The sequence below is a fragment of the Lepidochelys olivacea genome (genome assembly GCF_965140295.1).
Source record: "Lepidochelys olivacea isolate rLepOli2 genome assembly, chromosome: 2".
NCBI lineage: Eukaryota > Metazoa > Chordata > Testudines > Cheloniidae > Lepidochelys > Lepidochelys olivacea.
This window is the reverse complement of record NC_140412.1, coordinates 187,297,179-187,317,714: the sequence shown is the minus strand read 5'-3', so window position 1 is coordinate 187,317,714 and position 20,536 is coordinate 187,297,179.

The following is a 20,536-nucleotide window of genomic DNA, read 5'->3' as shown; positions in this document are numbered from 1 at the left end:
CTCCCAGCCTCCAGAGGCGGGCAGGGAGCGCGAGGGCAGACAGGCCTTGGGGCGCCTGCCGCCGCTTCGGCCACCTGGCCTCCCACACCTGCTGCCAAGGGGGCAAGAGCGCCGCCTGGTAAGAAAAACAAAGACGCCACGGGGCCGGGCGCCCCAAGCCCTCGCCCTGGGCTGCGGCGGGCGAGGTGGCTACGGCCTGCGAGACCTCTGCGCAAGCAAGCGAGGACCAGGCGGCAAAAGCCTGTGCCGCAGGGAGACCTGCAGCCGGGCAGCGGCAGGGGCCGGCAAAAGCCTACAGCACCCAGTATTCCCAGGAGGTCTCCCATCCAAGTACTAACCAGGCCCGACCCTGCTTAGCTTCCGAGATCAGACGAGATCGGGCGTGTTCAGGGTGGTATGGCCGTAGACGCTGCTGCCTGCCGCTTTGCCTGCCTTTAAGCGAGCCCACACACACCGCCCTGCCTGCTCCACGCCTTCACCCCCCGCCCGCACACCGGCTCCGCAACGCGCTCACGCACGCGCGCACGCACGCACGCACGCAACACCGGCCTCGCACCCCAGCCTCCACACACCCAGGCTCACGCCCCGCAGCACCATACGCACCCCACGACCCCCGGCCCACACGCACCGCGACCAACCCTCCTCCCCACCCCCCACAAATACACCCCCGCTCCCCTCTCACCACGCACTCCCTCCTCACATGACTCCCTCACAAACTGCACGCACACACACGCACGCACACACCCCGACACAAAACCCCCAGGGGAAGCGCACCGCCCGGGACGGGGCTGCCGCCCGCCCGCACGCCCGCTCCCGCCCCTCACCTGCACGCACCTCGCAGGGGCAGCTCCCGCACAGCCCGCTCGCCTTTCCTCACAGCTCCCGGTCCTCGCCACAGCTCTCACGCCTCCCTGGGGACGCCCTCCCGCACTTGGCCTGCCTTTTGCTCGCTCCGGGAAACCCGGGACGCGCCCCCCGGGGGCCTCCCCCTGACCCGTCTCCCGCTTCGCAAGGCCCCGGGGGAGGCAGGATGGGCCACCGCCGCCTCCTCAGGGAGACCAGCCCAGAGGCGACCAGCACCCACCTTTCCCACTTACCGGCCCCGAAGCCGAGGCAGGGACTGCTCCAGGCCCGCAGGCAGCCTTCCCGGCCAAAAGGACAGCGGCTGCCTCCCTCCCCTCACTTTCAAAGGGCCAGCTGCCAAGGAGGCAGGCTGGCAAAGGGCTTCCCTCAACCAGCCAGCCCAAAGGCCCGGGCTGCGCCGCACGGCAAGGCTTCTGGCTTTCCTTTCTCCCAGCCTCCAGAGGCGGGCAGGGAGCGCGAGGGCAGACAGGCCTTGGGGCGCCTGCCGCCGCTTCGGCCACCTGGCCTCCCACACCTGCTGCCAAGGGGGCAAGAGCGCCGCCTGGTAAGAAAAACAAAGACGCCACGGGGCCGGGCGCCCCAAGCCCTCGCCCTGGGCTGCGGCGGGCGAGGTGGATACGGCCTGCGAGACCTCTGCGCAAGCATGCGAGGACCAGGCGGCAAAAGCCTGTGCCGCAGGGAGACCTGCAGCCGGGCAGCGGCAGGGGCCGGCAAAAGCCAACAGCACCCAGTATTCCCAGGAGGTCTCCCATCCAAGTACTAACCAGGCCCGACCCTGCTTAGCTTCCGAGATCAGACGAGATCGGGCGTGTTCAGGGTGGTATGGCCGTAGACGCTGCTGCCTGCCGCTTTGCCTGCCTTTAAGCGAGCCCACACACACCGCCCTGCCTGCTCCACGCCTTCACCCCCCGCCCGCACACCGGCTCCGCAACGCGCTCACGCACGCGCGCACGCACGCAACACCGGCCTCGCACCCCAGCCTCCACACACCCAGGCTCACGCCCCGCAGCACCATACGCACCCCACGACCCCCGGCCCACACGCACCGCGACCAACCCTCCTCCCCACCCCCCACAAATACACCCCCGCTCCCCTCTCACCACGCACTCCCTCCTCACATGACGCCCTCACAAACTGCACGCACACACACGCACGCACACACCCCGACACAAAACCCCCAGGGGAAGCGCACCGCCCGGGACGGGGCTGCCGCCCGCCCGCACGCCCGCTCCCGCCCCTCACCTGCGCGCACCTCGCAGGGGCAGCTCCCGCACAGCCCGCTCGCCTTTCCTCACAGCTCCCGGTCCTCGCCACAGCTCTCACGCCTCCCTGGGGACGCCCTCCCGCACTTGGCCTGCCTTTTGCTCGCTCCGGGAAACCCGGGACGCGCCCCCCGGGGGCCTCCCCCTGACCCGTCTCCCGCTTCGCAAGGCCCCGGGGGAGGCAGGATGGGCCACCGCCGCCTCCTCAGGGAGACCAGCCCAGAGGCGACCAGCACCCACCTTTCCCACTTACCGGCCCCGAAGCCGAGGCAGGGACTGCTCCAGGCCCGCAGGCAGCCTTCCCGGCCAAAAGGACAGCGGCTGCCTCCCTCCCCTCACTTTCAAAGGGCCAGCTGCCAAGGAGGCAGGCTGGCAAAGGGCTTCCCTCAACCAGCCAGCCCAAAGGCCCGGGCTGCGCCGCACGGCAAGGCTTCTGGCTTTCCTTTCTCCCAGCCTCCAGAGGCGGGCAGGGAGCGCGAGGGCAGACAGGCCTTGGGGCGCCTGCCGCCGCTTCGGCCACCTGGCCTCCCACACCTGCTGCCAAGGGGGCAAGAGCGCCGCCTGGTAAGAAAAACAAAGACGCCACGGGGCCGGGCGCCCCAAGCCCTCGCCCTGGGCTGCGGCGGGCGAGGTGGCTACGGCCTGCGAGACCTCTGCGCAAGCATGCGAGGACCAGGCGGCAAAAGCCTGTGCCGCAGGGAGACCTGCAGCCGGGCAGCGGCAGCGGCCGGCAAAAGCCTACAGCACCCAGTATTCCCAGGAGGTCTCCCATCCAAGTACTAACCAGGCCCGACCCTGCTTAGCTTCCCAGATCAGACGAGATCGGGCATGTTCAGGGTGGTATGGCCGTAGACGCTGCTGCCTGCCGCTTTGCCTGCCTTTAAGCGAGCCCACACACACCGCCCTGCCTGCTCCACGCCTTCACCCCCCGCCCCCACACCGGCTCCGCAACGCGCTCACGCACGCGCGCACGCACGCACGCACGCACGCAACACCGGCCTCGCACCCCAGCCTCCACACACCCAGGCTCACGCCCCGCAGCACCATACGCACCCCACGACCCCCGGCCCACACGCACCGCGACCAACCCTCCTCCCCACCCCCCACAAATACACCCCCGCTCCCCTCTCACCACGCACTCCCTCCTCACATGACGCCCTCACAAACTGCACGCACACACACGCACGCACACACCCCGACACAAAACCCCCAGGGGAAGCGCACCGCCCGGGACGGGGCTGCCGCCCGCCCGCACGCCCGCTCCCGCCCCTCACCTGCACGCACCTCGCAGGGGCAGCTCCCGCACAGCCCGCTCGCCTTTCCTCACAGCTCCCGGTCCTCGCCACAGCTCTCACGCCTCCCTGGGGACGCCCTCCCGCACTTGGCCTGCCTTTTGCTCGCTCCGGGAAACCCGGGACGCGCCCCCCGGGGGCCTCCCCCTGACCCGTCTCCCGCTTCGCAAGGCCCCGGGGGAGGCAGGATGGGCCACCGCCGCCTCCTCAGGGAGACCAGCCCAGAGGCGACCAGCACCCACCTTTCCCACTTACCGGCCCCGAAGCCGAGGCAGGGACTGCTCCAGGCCCGCAGGCAGCCTTCCCGGCCAAAAGGACAGCGGCTGCCTCCCTCCCCTCACTTTCAAAGGGCCAGCTGCCAAGGAGGCAGGCTGGCAAAGGGCTTCCCTCAACCAGCCAGCCCAAAGGCCCGGGCTGCGCCGCACGGCAAGGCTTCTGGCTTTCCTTTCTCCCAGCCTCCAGAGGCGGGCAGGGAGCGCGAGGGCAGACAGGCCTTGGGGCGCCTGCCGCCGCTTCGGCCACCTGGCCTCCCACACCTGCTGCCAAGGGGGCAAGAGCGCCGCCTGGTAAGAAAAACAAAGACGCCACGGGGCCGGGCGCCCCAAGCCCTCGCCCTGGGCTGCGGCGGGCGAGGTGGCTACGGCCTGCGAGACCTCTGCGCAAGCAAGCGAGGACCAGGCGGCAAAAGCCTGTGCCGCAGGGAGACCTGCAGCCGGGCAGCGGCAGGGGCCGGCAAAAGCCTACAGCACCCAGTATTCCCAGGAGGTCTCCCATCCAAGTACTAACCAGGCCCGACCCTGCTTAGCTTCCGAGATCAGACGAGATCGGGCGTGTTCAGGGTGGTATGGCCGTAGACGCTGCTGCCTGCCGCTTTGCCTGCCTTTAAGCGAGCCCACACACACCGCCCTGCCTGCTCCACGCCTTCACCCCCTGCCCCCACACCGGCTCCGCAACGCGCTCACGCACGCGCGCACGCACGCACGCAACACCGGCCTCGCACCCCAGCCTCCACACACCCAGGCTCACGCCCCGCAGCACCATACGCACCCCACGACCCCCGGCCCACACGCACCGCGACCAACCCTCCTCCCCACCCCCCACAAATACACCCCCGCTCCCCTCTCACCACGCACTCCCTCCTCACATGACGCCCTCACAAACTGCACGCACACACACGCACGCACACACCCCGACACAAAACCCCCAGGGGAAGCGCACCGCCCGGGACGGGGCTGCCGCCCGCCCGCACGCCCGCTCCCGCCCCTCACCTGCACGCACCTCGCAGGGGCAGCTCCCGCACAGCCCGCTCGCCTTTCCTCACAGCTCCCGGTCCTCGCCACAGCTCTCACGCCTCCCTGGGGACGCCCTCCCGCACTTGGCCTGCCTTTTGCTCGCTCCGGGAAACCCGGGACGCGCCCCCCGGGGGCCTCCCCCTGACCCGTCTCCCGCTTCGCAAGGCCCCGGGGGAGGCAGGATGGGCCACCGCCGCCTCCTCAGGGAGACCAGCCCAGAGGCGACCAGCACCCACCTTTCCCACTTACCGGCCCCGAAGCCGAGGCAGGGACTGCTCCAGGCCCGCAGGCAGCCTTCCCGGCCAAAAGGACAGCGGCTGCCTCCCTCCCCTCACTTTCAAAGGGCCAGCTGCCAAGGAGGCAGGCTGGCAAAGGGCTTCCCTCAACCAGCCAGCCCAAAGGCCCGGGCTGCGCCGCACGGCAAGGCTTCTGGCTTTCCTTTCTCCCAGCCTCCAGAGGCGGGCAGGGAGCGCGAGGGCAGACAGGCCTTGGGGCGCCTGCCGCCGCTTCGGCCACCTGGCCTCCCACACCTGCTGCCAAGGGGGCAAGAGCGCCGCCTGGTAAGAAAAACAAAGACGCCACGGGGCCGGGCGCCCCAAGCCCTCGCCCTGGGCTGCGGCGGGCAAGGTGGCTACGGCCTGCGAGACCTCTGCGCAAGCAAGCGAGGACCAGGCGGCAAAAGCCTGTGCCGCAGGGAGACCTGCAGCCGGGCAGCGGCAGGGGCCGGCAAAAGCCTACAGCACCCAGTATTCCCAGGAGGTCTCCCATCCAAGTACTAACCAGGCCCGACCCTGCTTAGCTTCCGAGATCAGACGAGATCGGGCGTGTTCAGGGTGGTATGGCCGTAGACGCTGCTGCCTGCCGCTTTGCCTGCCTTTAAGCGAGCCCACACACACCGCCCTGCCTGCTCCACGCCTTCACCCCCTGCCCCCACACCGGCTCCGCAACGCGCTCACGCACGCGCACACGCACGCACGCAACACCGGCCTCGCACCCCAGCCTCCACACACCCAGGCTCACGCCCCGCAGCACCATACGCACCCCACGACCCCCGGCCCACACGCACCGCGACCAACCCTCCTCCCCACCCCCCACAAATACACCCCCGCTCCCCTCTCACCACGCACTCCCTCCTCACATGACGCCCTCACAAACTGCACGCACACACACGCACGCACACACCCCGACACAAAACCCCCAGGGGAAGCGCACCGCCCGGGACGGGGCTGCCGCCCGCCCGCACGCCCGCTCCCGCCCCTCACCTGCACGCACCTCGCAGGGGCAGCTCCCGCACAGCCCGCTCGCCTTTCCTCACAGCTCCCGGTCCTCGCCACAGCTCTCACGCCTCCCTGGGGACGCCCTCCCGCACTTGGCCTGCCTTTTGCTCGCTCCGGGAAACCCGGGACGCGCCCCCCGGGGGCCTCCCCCTGACCCGTCTCCCGCTTCGCAAGGCCCCGGGGGAGGCAGGATGGGCCACCGCCGCCTCCTCAGGGAGACCAGCCCAGAGGCGACCAGCACCCACCTTTCCCACTTACCGGCCCCGAAGCCGAGGCAGGGACTGCTCCAGGCCCGCAGGCAGCCTTCCCGGCCAAAAGGACAGCGGCTGCCTCCCTCCCCTCACTTTCAAAGGGCCAGCTGCCAAGGAGGCAGGCTGGCAAAGGGCTTCCCTCAACCAGCCAGCCCAAAGGCCCGGGCTGCGCCGCACGGCAAGGCTTCTGGCTTTCCTTTCTCCCAGCCTCCAGAGGCGGGCAGGGAGCGCGAGGGCAGACAGGCCTTGGGGCGCCTGCCGCCGCTTCGGCCACCTGGCCTCCCACACCTGCTGCCAAGGGGGCAAGAGCGCCGCCTGGTAAGAAAAACAAAGACGCCACGGGGCCGGGCGCCCCAAGCCCTCGCCCTGGGCTGCGGCGGGCGAGGTGGCTACGGCCTGCGAGACCTCTGCGCAAGCAAGCGAGGACCAGGCGGCAAAAGCCTGTGCCGCAGGGAGACCTGCAGCCGGGCAGCGGCAGGGGCCGGCAAAAGCCTACAGCACCCAGTATTCCCAGGAGGTCTCCCATCCAAGTACTAACCAGGCCCGACCCTGCTTAGCTTCCGAGATCAGACGAGATCGGGCGTGTTCAGGGTGGTATGGCCGTAGACGCTGCTGCCTGCCGCTTTGCCTGCCTTTAAGCGAGCCCACACACACCGCCCTGCCTGCTCCACGCCTTCACCCCCCGCCCCCACACCGGCTCCGCAACGCGCTCACGCACGCGCGCACGCACGCACGCACGCAACACCGGCCTCGCACCCCAGCCTCCACACACCCAGGCTCACGCCCCGCAGCACCATACGCACCCCACGACCCCCGGCCCACACGCACCGCGACCAACCCTCCTCCCCACCCCCCACAAATACACCCCCGCTCCCCTCTCACCACGCACTCCCTCCTCACATGACGCCCTCACAAACTGCACGCACACACACGCACGCACACACCCCGACACAAAACCCCCAGGGGAAGCGCACCGCCCGGGACGGGGCTGCCGCCCGCCCGCACGCCCGCTCCCGCCCCTCACCTGCACGCACCTCGCAGGGGCAGCTCCCGCACAGCCCGCTCGCCTTTCCTCACAGCTCCCGGTCCTCGCCACAGCTCTCACGCCTCCCTGGGGACGCCCTCCCGCACTTGGCCTGCCTTTTGCTCGCTCCGGGAAACCCGGGACGCGCCCCCCGGGGGCCTCCCCCTGACCCGTCTCCCGCTTCGCAAGGCCCCGGGGGAGGCAGGATGGGCCACCGCCGCCTCCTCAGGGAGACCAGCCCAGAGGCGACCAGCACCCACCTTTCCCACTTACCGGCCCCGAAGCCGAGGCAGGGACTGCTCCAGGCCCGCAGGCAGCCTTCCCGGCCAAAAGGACAGCGGCTGCCTCCCTCCCCTCACTTTCAAAGGGCCAGCTGCCAAGGAGGCAGGCTGGCAAAGGGCTTCCCTCAACCAGCCAGCCCAAAGGCCCGGGCTGCGCCGCACGGCAAGGCTTCTGGCTTTCCTTTCTCCCAGCCTCCAGAGGCGGGCAGGGAGCGCGAGGGCAGACAGGCCTTGGGGCGCCTGCCGCCGCTTCGGCCACCTGGCCTCCCACACCTGCTGCCAAGGGGGCAAGAGCGCCGCCTGGTAAGAAAAACAAAGACGCCACGGGGCCGGGCGCCCCAAGCCCTCGCCCTGGGCTGCGGCGGGCGAGGTGGCTACGGCCTGCGAGACCTCTGCGCAAGCAAGCGAGGACCAGGCGGCAAAAGCCTGTGCCGCAGGGAGACCTGCAGCCGGGCAGCGGCAGGGGCCGGCAAAAGCCTACAGCACCCAGTATTCCCAGGAGGTCTCCCATCCAAGTACTAACCAGGCCCGACCCTGCTTAGCTTCCGAGATCAGACAAGATCGGGCGTGTTCAGGGTGGTATGGCCGTAGACGCTGCTGCCTGCCGCTTTGCCTGCCTTTAAGCGAGCCCACACACACCGCCCTGCCTGCTCCACGCCTTCACCCCCCGCCCCCACACCGGCTCCGCAACGCGCTCACGCACGCGCGCACGCACGCACGCACGCAACACCGGCCTCGCACCCCAGCCTCCACACACCCAGGCTCACGCCCCGCAGCACCATACGCACCCCACGACCCCCGGCCCACACGCACCGCGACCAACCCTCCTCCCCACCCCCCACAAATACACCCCCGCTCCCCTCTCACCACGCACTCCCTCCTCACATGACGCCCTCACAAACTGCACGCACACACACGCACGCACACACCCCGACACAAAACCCCCAGGGGAAGCGCACCGCCCGGGACGGGGCTGCCGCCCGCCCGCACGCCCGCTCCCGCCCCTCACCTGCACGCACCTCGCAGGGGCAGCTCCCGCACAGCCCGCTCGCCTTTCCTCACAGCTCCCGGTCCTCGCCACAGCTCTCACGCCTCCCTGGGGACGCCCTCCCGCACTTGGCCTGCCTTTTGCTCGCTCCGGGAAACCCGGGACGCGCCCCCCGGGGGCCTCCCCCTGACCCGTCTCCCGCTTCGCAAGGCCCCGGGGGAGGCAGGATGGGCCACCGCCGCCTCCTCAGGGAGACCAGCCCAGAGGCGACCAGCACCCACCTTTCCCACTTACCGGCCCCGAAGCCGAGGCAGGGACTGCTCCAGGCCCGCAGGCAGCCTTCCCGGCCAAAAGGACAGCGGCTGCCTCCCTCCCCTCACTTTCAAAGGGCCAGCTGCCAAGGAGGCAGGCTGGCAAAGGGCTTCCCTCAACCAGCCAGCCCAAAGGCCCGGGCTGCGCCGCACGGCAAGGCTTCTGGCTTTCCTTTCTCCCAGCCTCCAGAGGCGGGCAGGGAGCGCGAGGGCAGACAGGCCTTGGGGCGCCTGCCGCCGCTTCGGCCACCTGGCCTCCCACACCTGCTGCCAAGGGGGCAAGAGCGCCGCCTGGTAAGAAAAACAAAGACGCCACGGGGCCGGGCGCCCCAAGCCCTCGCCCTGGGCTGCGGCGGGCGAGGTGGCTACGGCCTGCGAGACCTCTGCGCAAGCAAGCGAGGACCAGGCGGCAAAAGCCTGTGCCGCAGGGAGACCTGCAGCCGGGCAGCGGCAGGGGCCGGCAAAAGCCTACAGCACCCAGTATTCCCAGGAGGTCTCCCATCCAAGTACTAACCAGGCCCGACCCTGCTTAGCTTCCGAGATCAGACGAGATCGGGCGTGTTCAGGGTGGTATGGCCGTAGACGCTGCTGCCTGCCGCTTTGCCTGCCTTTAAGCGAGCCCACACACACCGCCCTGCCTGCTCCATGCCTTCACCCCCGCCCCCACACCGGCTCCGCAACGCGCTCACGCACGCGCGCACGCACGCACGCACGCAACACCGGCCTCGCACCCCAGCCTCCACACACCCAGGCTCACGCCCCGCAGCACCATACGCACCCCACGACCCCCGGCCCACACGCACCGCGACCAACCCTCCTCCCCACCCCCCACAAATACACCCCCGCTCCCCTCTCACCACGCACTCCCTCCTCACATGACGCCCTCACAAACTGCACGCACACACACGCACGCACACACCCCGACACAAAACCCCCAGGGGAAGCGCACCGCCCGGGACGGGGCTGCCGCCCGCCCGCACGCCCGCTCCCGCCCCTCACCTGCACGCACCTCGCAGGGGCAGCTCCCGCACAGCCCGCTCGCCTTTCCTCACAGCTCCCGGTCCTCGCCACAGCTCTCACGCCTCCCTGGGGACGCCCTCCCGCACTTGGCCTGCCTTTTGCTCGCTCCGGGAAACCCGGGACGCGCCCCCCGGGGGCCTCCCCCTGACCCGTCTCCCGCTTCGCAAGGCCCCGGGGGAGGCAGGATGGGCCACCGCCGCCTCCTCAGGGAGACCAGCCCAGAGGCGACCAGCACCCACCTTTCCCACTTACCGGCCCCGAAGCCGAGGCAGGGACTGCTCCAGGCCCGCAGGCAGCCTTCCCGGCCAAAAGGACAGCGGCTGCCTCCCTCCCCTCACTTTCAAAGGGCCAGCTGCCAAGGAGGCAGGCTGGCAAAGGGCTTCCCTCAACCAGCCAGCCCAAAGGCCCGGGCTGCGCCGCACGGCAAGGCTTCTGGCTTTCCTTTCTCCCAGCCTCCAGAGGCGGGCAGGGAGCGCGAGGGCAGACAGGCCTTGGGGCGCCTGCCGCCGCTTCGGCCACCTGGCCTCCCACACCTGCTGCCAAGGGGGCAAGAGCGCCGCCTGGTAAGAAAAACAAAGACGCCACGGGGCCGGGCGCCCCAAGCCCTCGCCCTGGGCTGCGGCGGGCGAGGTGGCTACGGCCTGCGAGACCTCTGCGCAAGCATGCGAGGACCAGGCGGCAAAAGCCTGTGCCGCAGGGAGACCTGCAGCCGGGCAGCGGCAGGGGCCGGCAAAAGCCTACAGCACCCAGTATTCCCAGGAGGTCTCCCATCCAAGTACTAACCAGGCCCGACCCTGCTTAGCTTCCGAGATCAGACGAGATCGGGCGTGTTCAGGGTGGTATGGCCGTAGACGCTGCTGCCTGCCGCTTTGCCTGCCTTTAAGCGAGCCCACACACACCGCCCTGCCTGCTCCACGCCTTCACCCCCCGCCCCCACACCGGCTCCGCAACGCGCTCACGCACGCGCGCACGCACGCACGCACGCAACACCGGCCTCGCACCCCAGCCTCCACACACCCAGGCTCACGCCCCGCAGCACCATACGCACCCCACGACCCCCGGCCCACACGCACCGCGACCAACCCTCCTCCCCACCCCCCACAAATACACCCCCGCTCCCCTCTCACCACGCACTCCCTCCTCACATGACGCCCTCACAAACTGCACGCACACACACGCACGCACACACCCCGACACAAAACCCCCAGGGGAAGCGCACCGCCCGGGACGGGGCTGCCGCCCGCCCGCACGCCCGCTCCCGCCCCTCACCTGCACGCACCTCGCAGGGGCAGCTCCCGCACAGCCCGCTCGCCTTTCCTCACAGCTCCCGGTCCTCGCCACAGCTCTCACGCCTCCCTGGGGACGCCCTCCCGCACTTGGCCTGCCTTTTGCTCGCTCCGGGAAACCCGGGACGCGCCCCCCGGGGGCCTCCCCCTGACCCGTCTCCCGCTTCGCAAGGCCCCGGGGGAGGCAGGATGGGCCACCGCCGCCTCCTCAGGGAGACCAGCCCAGAGGCGACCAGCACCCACCTTTCCCACTTACCGGCCCCGAAGCCGAGGCAGGGACTGCTCCAGGCCCGCAGGCAGCCTTCCCGGCCAAAAGGACAGCGGCTGCCTCCCTCCCCTCACTTTCAAAGGGCCAGCTGCCAAGGAGGCAGGCTGGCAAAGGGCTTCCCTCAACCAGCCAGCCCAAAGGCCCGGGCTGCGCCGCACGGCAAGGCTTCTGGCTTTCCTTTCTCCCAGCCTCCAGAGGCGGGCAGGGAGCGCGAGGGCAGACAGGCCTTGGGGCGCCTGCCGCCGCTTCGGCCACCTGGCCTCCCACACCTGCTGCCAAGGGGGCAAGAGCGCCGCCTGGTAAGAAAAACAAAGACGCCACGGGGCCGGGCGCCCCAAGCCCTCGCCCTGGGCTGCGGCGGGCGAGGTGGCTACGGCCTGCGAGACCTCTGCGCAAGCAAGCGAGGACCAGGCGGCAAAAGCCTGTGCCGCAGGGAGACCTGCAGCCGGGCAGCGGCAGGGGCCGGCAAAAGCCTACAGCACCCAGTATTCCCAGGAGGTCTCCCATCCAAGTACTAACCAGGCCCGACCCTGCTTAGCTTCCGAGATCAGACAAGATCGGGCGTGTTCAGGGTGGTATGGCCGTAGACGCTGCTGCCTGCCGCTTTGCCTGCCTTTAAGCGAGCCCACACACACCGCCCTGCCTGCTCCACGCCTTCACCCCCCGCCCCCACACCGGCTCCGCAACGCGCTCACGCACGCGCGCACGCACGCACGCACGCAACACCGGCCTCGCACCCCAGCCTCCACACACCCAGGCTCACGCCCCGCAGCACCATACGCACCCCACGACCCCCGGCCCACACGCACCGCGACCAACCCTCCTCCCCACCCCCCACAAATACACCCCCGCTCCCCTCTCACCACGCACTCCCTCCTCACATGACGCCCTCACAAACTGCACGCACACACACGCACGCACACACCCCGACACAAAACCCCCAGGGGAAGCGCACCGCCCGGGACGGGGCTGCCGCCCGCCCGCACGCCCGCTCCCGCCCCTCACCTGCACGCACCTCGCAGGGGCAGCTCCCGCACAGCCCGCTCGCCTTTCCTCACAGCTCCCGGTCCTCGCCACAGCTCTCACGCCTCCCTGGGGACGCCCTCCCGCACTTGGCCTGCCTTTTGCTCGCTCCGGGAAACCCGGGACGCGCCCCCCGGGGGCCTCCCCCTGACCCGTCTCCCGCTTCGCAAGGCCCCGGGGGAGGCAGGATGGGCCACCGCCGCCTCCTCAGGGAGACCAGCCCAGAGGCGACCAGCACCCACCTTTCCCACTTACCGGCCCCGAAGCCGAGGCAGGGACTGCTCCAGGCCCGCAGGCAGCCTTCCCGGCCAAAAGGACAGCGGCTGCCTCCCTCCCCTCACTTTCAAAGGGCCAGCTGCCAAGGAGGCAGGCTGGCAAAGGGCTTCCCTCAACCAGCCAGCCCAAAGGCCCGGGCTGCGCCGCACGGCAAGGCTTCTGGCTTTCCTTTCTCCCAGCCTCCAGAGGCGGGCAGGGAGCGCGAGGGCAGACAGGCCTTGGGGCGCCTGCCGCCGCTTCGGCCACCTGGCCTCCCACACCTGCTGCCAAGGGGGCAAGAGCGCCGCCTGGTAAGAAAAACAAAGACGCCACGGGGCCGGGCGCCCCAAGCCCTCGCCCTGGGCTGCGGCGGGCGAGGTGGCTACGGCCTGCGAGACCTCTGCGCAAGCAAGCGAGGACCAGGCGGCAAAAGCCTGTGCCGCAGGGAGACCTGCAGCCGGGCAGCGGCAGGGGCCGGCAAAAGCCTACAGCACCCAGTATTCCCAGGAGGTCTCCCATCCAAGTACTAACCAGGCCCGACCCTGCTTAGCTTCCGAGATCAGACGAGATCGGGCGTGTTCAGGGTGGTATGGCCGTAGACGCTGCTGCCTGCCGCTTTGCCTGCCTTTAAGCGAGCCCACACACACCGCCCTGCCTGCTCCATGCCTTCACCCCCGCCCCCACACCGGCTCCGCAACGCGCTCACGCACGCGCGCACGCACGCACGCACGCAACACCGGCCTCGCACCCCAGCCTCCACACACCCAGGCTCACGCCCCGCAGCACCATACGCACCCCACGACCCCCGGCCCACACGCACCGCGACCAACCCTCCTCCCCACCCCCCACAAATACACCCCCGCTCCCCTCTCACCACGCACTCCCTCCTCACATGACGCCCTCACAAACTGCACGCACACACACGCACGCACACACCCCGACACAAAACCCCCAGGGGAAGCGCACCGCCCGGGACGGGGCTGCCGCCCGCCCGCACGCCCGCTCCCGCCCCTCACCTGCACGCACCTCGCAGGGGCAGCTCCCGCACAGCCCGCTCGCCTTTCCTCACAGCTCCCGGTCCTCGCCACAGCTCTCACGCCTCCCTGGGGACGCCCTCCCGCACTTGGCCTGCCTTTTGCTCGCTCCGGGAAACCCGGGACGCGCCCCCCGGGGGCCTCCCCCTGACCCGTCTCCCGCTTCGCAAGGCCCCGGGGGAGGCAGGATGGGCCACCGCCGCCTCCTCAGGGAGACCAGCCCAGAGGCGACCAGCACCCACCTTTCCCACTTACCGGCCCCGAAGCCGAGGCAGGGACTGCTCCAGGCCCGCAGGCAGCCTTCCCGGCCAAAAGGACAGCGGCTGCCTCCCTCCCCTCACTTTCAAAGGGCCAGCTGCCAAGGAGGCAGGCTGGCAAAGGGCTTCCCTCAACCAGCCAGCCCAAAGGCCCGGGCTGCGCCGCACGGCAAGGCTTCTGGCTTTCCTTTCTCCCAGCCTCCAGAGGCGGGCAGGGAGCGCGAGGGCAGACAGGCCTTGGGGCGCCTGCCGCCGCTTCGGCCACCTGGCCTCCCACACCTGCTGCCAAGGGGGCAAGAGCGCCGCCTGGTAAGAAAAACAAAGACGCCACGGGGCCGGGCGCCCCAAGCCCTCGCCCTGGGCTGCGGCGGGCGAGGTGGCTACGGCCTGCGAGACCTCTGCGCAAGCATGCGAGGACCAGGCGGCAAAAGCCTGTGCCGCAGGGAGACCTGCAGCCGGGCAGCGGCAGGGGCCGGCAAAAGCCTACAGCACCCAGTATTCCCAGGAGGTCTCCCATCCAAGTACTAACCAGGCCCGACCCTGCTTAGCTTCCGAGATCAGACGAGATCGGGCGTGTTCAGGGTGGTATGGCCGTAGACGCTGCTGCCTGCCGCTTTGCCTGCCTTTAAGCGAGCCCACACACACCGCCCTGCCTGCTCCACGCCTTCACCCCCCGCCCCCACACCGGCTCCGCAACGCGCTCACGCACGCGCGCACGCACGCACGCACGCAACACCGGCCTCGCACCCCAGCCTCCACACACCCAGGCTCACGCCCCGCAGCACCATACGCACCCCACGACCCCCGGCCCACACGCACCGCGACCAACCCTCCTCCCCACCCCCCACAAATACACCCCCGCTCCCCTCTCACCACGCACTCCCTCCTCACATGACGCCCTCACAAACTGCACGCACACACACGCACGCACACACCCCGACACAAAACCCCCAGGGGAAGCGCACCGCCCGGGACGGGGCTGCCGCCCGCCCGCACGCCCGCTCCCGCCCCTCACCTGCACGCACCTCGCAGGGGCAGCTCCCGCACAGCCCGCTCGCCTTTCCTCACAGCTCCCGGTCCTCGCCACAGCTCTCACGCCTCCCTGGGGACGCCCTCCCGCACTTGGCCTGCCTTTTGCTCGCTCCGGGAAACCCGGGACGCGCCCCCCGGGGGCCTCCCCCTGACCCGTCTCCCGCTTCGCAAGGCCCCGGGGGAGGCAGGATGGGCCACCGCCGCCTCCTCAGGGAGACCAGCCCAGAGGCGACCAGCACCCACCTTTCCCACTTACCGGCCCCGAAGCCGAGGCAGGGACTGCTCCAGGCCCGCAGGCAGCCTTCCCGGCCAAAAGGACAGCGGCTGCCTCCCTCCCCTCACTTTCAAAGGGCCAGCTGCCAAGGAGGCAGGCTGGCAAAGGGCTTCCCTCAACCAGCCAGCCCAAAGGCCCGGGCTGCGCCGCACGGCAAGGCTTCTGGCTTTCCTTTCTCCCAGCCTCCAGAGGCGGGCAGGGAGCGCGAGGGCAGACAGGCCTTGGGGCGCCTGCCGCCGCTTCGGCCACCTGGCCTCCCACACCTGCTGCCAAGGGGGCAAGAGCGCCGCCTGGTAAGAAAAACAAAGACGCCACGGGGCCGGGCGCCCCAAGCCCTCGCCCTGGGCTGCGGCGGGCGAGGTGGCTACGGCCTGCGAGACCTCTGCGCAAGCATGCGAGGACCAGGCGGCAAAAGCCTGTGCCGCAGGGAGACCTGCAGCCGGGCAGCGGCAGGGGCCGGCAAAAGCCTACAGCACCCAGTATTCCCAGGAGGTCTCCCATCCAAGTACTAACCAGGCCCGACCCTGCTTAGCTTCCGAGATCAGACGAGATCGGGCGTGTTCAGGGTGGTATGGCCGTAGACGCTGCTGCCTGCCGCTTTGCCTGCCTTTAAGCGAGCCCACACACACCGCCCTGCCTGCTCCACGCCTTCACCCCCCGCCCCCACACCGGCTCCGCAACGCGCTCACGCACGCGCGCACGCACGCACGCACGCAACACCGGCCTCGCACCCCAGCCTCCACACACCCAGGCTCACGCCCCGCAGCACCATACGCACCCCACGACCCCCGGCCCACACGCACCGCGACCAACCCTCCTCCCCACCCCCCACAAATACACCCCCGCTCCCCTCTCACCACGCACTCCCTCCTCACATGACGCCCTCACAAACTGCACGCACACACACGCACGCACACACCCCGACACAAAACCCCCAGGGGAAGCGCACCGCCCGGGACGGGGCTGCCGCCCGCCCGCACGCCCGCTCCCGCCCCTCACCTGCACGCACCTCGCAGGGGCAGCTCCCGCACAGCCCGCTCGCCTTTCCTCACAGCTCCCGGTCCTCGCCACAGCTCTCACGCCTCCCTGGGGACGCCCTCCCGCACTTGGCCTGCCTTTTGCTCGCTCCGGGAAACCCGGGACGCGCCCCCCGGGGGCCTCCCCCTGACCCGTCTCCCGCTTCGCAAGGCCCCGGGGGAGGCAGGATGGGCCACCGCCGCCTCCTCAGGGAGACCAGCCCAGAGGCGACCAGCACCCACCTTTCCCACTTACCGGCCCCGAAGCCGAGGCAGGGACTGCTCCAGGCCCGCAGGCAGCCTTCCCGGCCAAAAGGACAGCGGCTGCCTCCCTCCCCTCACTTTCAAAGGGCCAGCTGCCAAGGAGGCAGGCTGGCAAAGGGCTTCCCTCAACCAGCCAGCCCAAAGGCCCGGGCTGCGCCGCACGGCAAGGCTTCTGGCTTTCCTTTCTCCCAGCCTCCAGAGGCGGGCAGGGAGCGCGAGGGCAGACAGGCCTTGGGGCGCCTGCCGCCGCTTCGGCCACCTGGCCTCCCACACCTGCTGCCAAGGGGGCAAGAGCGCCGCCTGGTAAGAAAAACAAAGACGCCACGGGGCCGGGCGCCCCAAGCCCTCGCCCTGGGCTGCGGCGGGCGAGGTGGCTACGGCCTGCGAGACCTCTGCGCAAGCAAGCGAGGACCAGGCGGCAAAAGCCTGTGCCGCAGGGAGACCTGCAGCCGGGCAGCGGCAGGGGCCGGCAAAAGCCTACAGCACCCAGTATTCCCAGGAGGTCTCCCATCCAAGTACTAACCAGGCCCGACCCTGCTTAGCTTCCGAGATCAGACGAGATCGGGCGTGTTCAGGGTGGTATGGCCGTAGACGCTGCTGCCTGCCGCTTTGCCTGCCTTTAAGCGAGCCCACACACACCGCCCTGCCTGCTCCACGCCTTCACCCCCCGCCCCCACACCGGCTCCGCAACGCGCTCACGCACGCGCGCACGCACGCACGCACGCAACACCGGCCTCGCACCCCAGCCTCCACACACCCAGGCTCACGCCCCGCAGCACCATACGCACCCCACGACCCCCGGCCCACACGCACCGCGACCAACCCTCCTCCCCACCCCCCACAAATACACCCCCGCTCCCCTCTCACCACGCACTCCCTCCTCACATGACGCCCTCACAAACTGCACGCACACACACGCACGCACACACCCCGACACAAAACCCCCAGGGGAAGCGCACCGCCCGGGACGGGGCTGCCGCCCGCCCGCACGCCCGCTCCCGCCCCTCACCTGCACGCACCTCGCAGGGGCAGCTCCCGCACAGCCCGCTCGCCTTTCCTCACAGCTCCCGGTCCTCGCCACAGCTCTCACGCCTCCCTGGGGACGCCCTCCCGCACTTGGCCTGCCTTTTGCTCGCTCCGGGAAACCCGGGACGCGCCCCCCGGGGGCCTCCCCCTGACCCGTCTCCCGCTTCGCAAGGCCCCGGGGGAGGCAGGATGGGCCACCGCCGCCTCCTCAGGGAGACCAGCCCAGAGGCGACCAGCACCCACCTTTCCCACTTACCGGCCCCGAAGCCGAGGCAGGGACTGCTCCAGGCCCGCAGGCAGCCTTCCCGGCCAAAAGGACAGCGGCTGCCTCCCTCCCCTCACTTTCAAAGGGCCAGCTGCCAAGGAGGCAGGCTGGCAAAGGGCTTCCCTCAACCAGCCAGCCCAAAGGCCCGGGCTGCGCCGCACGGCAAGGCTTCTGGCTTTCCTTTCTCCCAGCCTCCAGAGGCGGGCAGGGAGCGCGAGGGCAGACAGGCCTTGGGGCGCCTGCCGCCGCTTCGGCCACCTGGCCTCCCACACCTGCTGCCAAGGGGGCAAGAGCGCCGCCTGGTAAGAAAAACAAAGACGCCACGGGGCCGGGCGCCCCAAGCCCTCGCCCTGGGCTGCGGCGGGCGAGGTGGCTACGGCCTGCGAGACCTCTGCGCAAGCATGCGAGGACCAGGCGGCAAAAGCCTGTGCCGCAGGGAGACCTGCAGCCGGGCAGCGGCAGGGGCCGGCAAAAGCCTACAGCACCCAGTATTCCCAGGAGGTCTCCCATCCAAGTACTAACCAGGCCCGACCCTGCTTAGCTTCCGAGATCAGACGAGATCGGGCGTGTTCAGGGTGGTATGGCCGTAGACGCTGCTGCCTGCCGCTTTGCCTGCCTTTAAGCGAGCCCACACACACCGCCCTGCCTGCTCCACGCCTTCACCCCCCGCCCCCACACCGGCTCCGCAACGCGCTCACGCACGCGCGCACGCACGCACGCACGCAACACCGGCCTCGCACCCCAGCCTCCACACACCCAGGCTCACGCCCCGCAGCACCATACGCACCCCACGACCCCCGGCCCACACGCACCGCGACCAACCCTCCTCCCCACCCCCCACAAATACACCCCCGCTCCCCTCTCACCACGCACTCCCTCCTCACATGACGCCCTCACAAACTGCACGCACACACACGCACGCACACACCCCGACACAAAACCCCCAGGGGAAGCGCACCGCCCGGGACGGGGCTGCCGCCCGCCCGCACGCCCGCTCCCGCCCCTCACCTGCACGCACCTCGCAGGGGCAGCTCCCGCACAGCCCGCTCGCCTTTCCTCACAGCTCCCGGTCCTCGCCACAGCTCTCACGCCTCCCTGGGGACGCCCTCCCGCACTTGGCCTGCCTTTTGCTCGCTCCGGGAAACCCGGGACGCGCCCCCCGGGGGCCTCCCCCTGACCCGTCTCCCGCTTCGCAAGGCCCCGGGGGAGGCAGGATGGGCCACCGCCGCCTCCTCAGGGAGACCAGCCCAGAGGCGACCAGCACCCACCTTTCCCACTTACCGGCCCCGAAGCCGAGGCAGGGACTGCTCCAGGCCCGCAGGCAGCCTTCCCGGCCAAAAGGACAGCGGCTGCCTCCCTCCCCTCACTTTCAAAGGGCCAGCTGCCAAGGAGGCAGGCTGGCAAAGGGCTTCCCTCAACCAGCCAGCCCAAAGGCCCGGGCTGCGCCGCACGGCAAGGCTTCTGGCTTTCCTTTCTCCCAGCCTCCAGAGGCGGGCAGGGAGCGCGAGGGCAGACAGGCCTTGGGGCGCCTGCCGCCGCTTCGGCCACCTGGCCTCCCACACCTGCTGCCAAGGGGGCAAGAGCGCCGCCTGGTAAGAAAAACAAAGACGCCACGGGGCCGGGCGCCCCAAGCCCTCGCCCTGGGCTGCGGCGGGCGAGGTGGCTACGGCCTGCGAGACCTCTGCGCAAGCAAGCGAGGACCAGGCGGCAAAAGCCTGTGCCGCAGGGAGACCTGCAGCCGGGCAGCGGCAGGGGCCGGCAAAAGCCTACAGCACCCAGTATTCCCAGGAGGTCTCCCATCCAAGTACTAACCAGGCCCGACCCTGCTTAGCTTCCGAGATCAGACGAGATCGGGCGTGTTCAGGGTGGTATGGCCGTAGACGCTGCTGCCTGCCGCTTTGCCTGCCTTTAAGCGAGCCCACACACACCGCCCTGCCTGCTCCACGCCTTCACCCCCTGCCCCCACACCGGCTCCGCAACGCGCTCACGCACGCGCGCACGCACGCACGCAACACCGGCCTCGCACCCCAGCCTCCACACACCCAGGCTCACGCCCCGCAGCACCATACGCACCCCACGACCCCCGGCCCACACGCACCGCGACCAACCCTCCTCCCCACCCCCCACAAATACACCCCCGCTCCCCTCTCACCACGCACTCCCTCCTCACATGACGCCCTCACAAACTGCACGCACACACACGCACGCACACACCCCGACACAAAACCCCCAGGGGAAGCGCACCGCCCGGGACGGGGCTGCCGCCCGCCCGCACGCCCGCTCCCGCCCCTCACCTGCACGCACCTCGCAGGGGCAGCTCCCGCACAGCCCGCTCGCCTTTCCTCACAGCTCCCGGTCCTCGCCACAGCTCTCACGCCTCCCTGGGGACGCCCTCCCGCACTTGGCCTGCCTTTTGCTCGCTCCGGGAAACCCGGGACGCGCCCCCCGGGGGCCTCCCCCTGACCCGTCTCCCGCTTCGCAAGGCCCCGGGGGAGGCAGGATGGGCCACCGCCGCCTCCTCAGGGAGACCAGCCCAGAGGCGACCAGCACCCACCTTTCCCACTTACCGGCCCCGAAGCCGAGGCAGGGACTGCTCCAGGCCCGCAGGCAGCCTTCCCGGCCAAAAGGACAGCGACGGGCGACTGGGCTGCGGCGGGCGAGGTGGCTACGGCCT